Raw genomic sequence first — 4423 nt, 5'->3', positions numbered from 1 at the left:
GCTGTGGTGTCCGAGTGGTTAAGGAGTTGGACTTGAAATCCAATGGGTTCTACCCGCACAGGTTCGAGTCCTGTCCACAGCGTGTTGAGTTTTTCTGTTTTGAATTAGGGTATACTACAAGTACTGCCAGAAAGTTATAAAACCTTTCCAATGTTATTTGCCTTACGTCCCACTAACTACTCTTTTACGGTTTTCGGAGACGCCGAGGTGCTGGAATTTAGTCCCGCAGATGTTAATTTATGTCCAGTAAATCTACCGACACGAGGCTGACGTATTTCAGCACCTTCAAATACTACCGGACTGAGTCTGGATCGAAACTGCCAAGTTGGGGTCAGAAGGCCAGCGCCTCAACCGTCTGAGCCACTCAGCCCGGCTAAAACCTTTCCAAAAGTACTGCTACATAGATAAAAAAATAATTGTAGCTCCGCAAATTGATGAGTATCAAGTAGGTTTTAGAAAGGGTAGATCATGTGCCGAACAGATCCTGAACCTAAAATTGATCATTGCATACCAGAAACAGAGAAACAGGAAATTCATGCTCACATTTGTGGAATTCAAAAAGGATTGCGATTCCTTAGAAAGGGAAGCCATGAACCATATCCTAGAAGAAATGGGTCTAAATAGAGAGACGTCATTGGGTCACACAGCTATCAGCTTGCATTCGGGAGATAGTGGGTTAGAACCCCACTGTCGGCAGACTGGTAGATGTTTTTCCGTGGTTTCCCATTTTCACACCAGGAATATGCTGGGCCATACCTTTATTAAGGCCACGGTCACTTCCTTCCCATTCCTAGCCATTTCGTATCCCATCGTCACCGTAAGATGTATTTATGTCGGTGTGATATAAGGAAATGTGTAAAAAATGAATTACAAGAAATTTCGTATACTGTATAAGGAAATCCTTCAATAATCATATACCCCATAGACCGTCATGTCTTGACGCAGACCACGTAGCCACTTGCTCGGTAAATATTGATACTTTAAAATATCGCTCCCTTGCCATCTCAACATTTGACTGGCCGAGGTAAATATAGACCTTCACGTCTCTTGATACAAAATGCCAGGCGAGCTGGAAATGTATGTCTCTGTGGTGTAGTGGTTAGCGTGATTAGTTGCCACTCCCGGAGGTCCGGGTTCGATTCCCGGCTCTGCCACGAAATTTGAAAAGTGGTACGAGGGCTGGAACGGGGTCCACTCAGCCTCGGGAGGTCAACTGAGTAGAGGTGGGTTCGATTCCCACCTCAGCCATCCCGGAAGTGGTTTTCCGTGGTTTCCCACTTCTCCTCCAGGCGAATGCCGGGATGGTACCTAACTTAAGGCCAAGGCCGCTTCCTTCCCTATTCCTTGCCTATCCCTTCCAATCTTCCCATCCCCCCACAAGGCCCCTGTTCACCATAGCAGGTGAGGCCGCCTGGGCGAGGTACTGGACATACTCCCCAGTTGTATCCCCCGACCCAAAGTCTGAAGCTCCAGGACACTGCCCTTGAGGCGTTAGAGGTGGGATCTCTCACCGAGCCGGAGGAAAAACCGACCCTGGAGGATAAACAGATTAAGAAGAAGAAGAAGAAGAAGGAAATATTGTATTTTGTCGGATATTGTTAAGAAAATTCTAGGGTATTAAAGGTCTCTATCCAGCTTTAACTCCAGTTATTATTTCCAAATCGAAACTATTCGTACATACGTCTTAGAATGTGTTTTTTTACATGTTGACTATGACGTAGAAATAGTAATTTATAGTAACTTCTTGAGAGACAAATTTAACAGAGGATTGTAGCATTGATAATAGTGGTTTTAAAGTGGAATTTAAACTTCAGTCCGCGTCTGTGGTTGACAATGACGTCCTTGAGGCGGTATTGGTGGGACACCTCGCTGAGTTCGAGGGGAAAACCAACCATGAAAGTTAAACTTATTAAGAAAGAAAGAAAGAAAGAAAGAAAGAAAGAAAGAACTCCTTAGAATTAGGCCATAATGTGGTTCCGTTTAGGAGCTGTTGAGAAACGTTCTGATATTTTTACTTACTTACTTACTTACTTAATATGTTTACCGTCCAGGGTTGGTTTTTCCCTCGGACTCAGCGAGGGATCCCACCTCTACCGCCTCAAGGGCAGTAGTCTTGAGCTTCAGACACTGGATGGAACATACAACTGGAGAGGATGGCCAGGACCTCGCCCAGGCGTCTTCACCTGCTATGCTGTACAGGGGCCTTGGTGGGGGATGGGAAGATTGGAAGGGATAGGCCAGAAAGAGGGAAGGAAGCGGCCGTGGCCTTACGTTAGGTGCGATCGCGTCATTTGCCTGGAGGAGGATTGGAGAACTACGGAAAACCATTTCGAGGGTGGCTGAGGTGGGTACCGTAACCTCCTCTACTCAGTTGACCTCCCGAGGCTGAGTGGACCCCGTTCCAGCCCTCGTACCACTTTTCAAATTTCGTGGCAGAGCCGGGAATCGAGCCCGGACCTCCGGGAGTGGCAGCTAATGACACTAACCACTAGCTGGTCGGTACTAGGAAAGTCGTAAGACGTTGCCGCGGTTGGTCACTACTTCAGTTCTATCCATATGGTTAGGGGCACGTTATTCTGCAACAGCTGCACAAACCGGTTGTCTGCGCGCAATGGTTTCGGCGGCAACCGTTGTCTGATAGGAGCCGTCTTGCCCCGCACTGGTAGCGACGTTTTTCCTTCATTCATGAAATTGGACATGATAATCGGTACGGGTAGTTTATTTTCAGTTACCTGCTTCGACATTTGCGATCTCGGAGTGGTTAGGAAGTTGGAATGAAATGCAGTTGTTTGTACACGTACAGGTTCGAATCCTGACCGCAGCGAATTTTGCGTGTTCTTTCAAAGTATTGTATATGATAACAGATACAGATAGTTCCTTCTGGTAGAACTTCCATGGGCTGCTGCGGTGTCCGACTGCTTAAATAGTCGGACTCGAAATCAGATATGTTGTATCTGAATAGATTCGAATCCTGCCCGTATTAAATTTCGTCTGTTCTTTCAAAATATTGAATATGATAACTGGTATGGACAGTTCCTTCTGTAACAAATCAGTTACGGTGTCCGAGTGGTGAAGGTGTTGGAGTTGCAATCCAATGGGTTCTTCCCGCACATGTTTGAATCCTGAATGCAGCGACATTCTTCTGATTTTCAAAATATTGCATATGATAATATTTACGTGCTGCCAGTACATTTTGAGTCGACGATTACAACAGCTGTCTGTCCGAATGGCCAAGGAGATGAAATCGAATTCCAATGGCTCCTACCAACACAGGTTCGAATCCTGTCTGTAATGTCTATTATTCTCATTCTATTTATTGAATACGATAATAGATACGTTTAGTTTGGCCCCAGTAATAAGCAAGCACAGCTACGGTGTCCGACTGGTTAAGGAGTTGGAATTGAAATCGTATGGGTTCTACAAGCACAGGTTCGTATCCTGTCCGCTGCGCCTTGTTTCTTCATTCAAGGTACTGGATATTGATTATAGGTACGGATAGTACGTTTTCAGCTAGCTGCTATAACAGCTTCAGTATCCGAGTTGGACTTCAAATCCAAATAAAACACATTTAAAGAAGCCCGAATTGGCAGATTCAGTAGAGGGTTTAGAGGGTAACAAGGGCCACTTTCTGACCCAGTAGGGAAAGCAATGGCAAACTACCTCACTCCTCATCTTGCCTAGTACGCCGCATTTTGGTGCTCCCATTGGTTTTTACGGTTTCCTTATAACCGCATAACCATTGGTGATGCTATATGAGGATCCAACCAGCCTCTGGGCTGATGACCTAACAGTCTGTGGCGTAGTGCTTAGCGTGAATAGCTGCCACCTCGGGAGGCCCGGGTGCGATTCCTGGCTCTGCCACGAACATTGAAAAGTGGTACGAGGGTTAGAACGGGGTCCTGTCAGCCTCGGGAGGTCAATTGAGAGGAGGGGGGTGTAATTCCCACCTCAGCCATCATCGAAGTGATTTTCCGTGGTTTCCCACTTCTCCTCAAGGAAAGTGCCGAAATGGTACCTAACTTAAGGCCACGACTGCTTCCTTCCCTCCTCCTTGTCTATCAATTCCAATCTTTCCATCCCCCTACAAGGTCCCTGTTCAGCATAGCAGGTGAGACCACCTGAGGGAGGTACTGGCCCTCCTCCCCAGCTGTATCCCCTATCCTAAAGTCTCACGCTCCAGAGCACTGCCGTTGAGGCGGTAGAGGTTGGATCCGTCGCTGTGTCCGAGGGAAAAGCCAACCCTGGATGGTTGTCAGCCCCAACAATACATTCGACTTAGAAGTCCTTTATCAGGTACAAGATTAATTTTAGTAACTCCCTGTCGTTAACCTACATATTGTAACCGTAAAAGTTTGTTTCGATGGCTAGCTGAACACAAGACTCGGCACTGGGGTGACCGGTCCTTATCTCACTTGTTACAGAG

General features: G+C 46.5%; 1 non-coding gene across 1 annotated transcript; it reads left to right on the top strand.

Annotated features, from left to right (window-relative positions):
* Positions 1 to 82, top strand: TRNAS-UGA (transfer RNA serine (anticodon UGA)). Its single transcript has one exon. It is a non-coding gene; the product is annotated as a tRNA-Ser (tRNA).
* Positions 83 to 4423: the final 4341 nt, after the last annotated feature.

Source organism: Anabrus simplex, chromosome 3 (genome assembly GCF_040414725.1).
Source record: "Anabrus simplex isolate iqAnaSimp1 chromosome 3, ASM4041472v1, whole genome shotgun sequence".
Classification (NCBI taxonomy): Eukaryota; Metazoa; Arthropoda; class Insecta; order Orthoptera; family Tettigoniidae; genus Anabrus; species Anabrus simplex.
The sequence above is the reverse complement of the archived record's forward strand: the minus strand, read 5'-3'. Positions and strand labels throughout refer to the sequence as shown.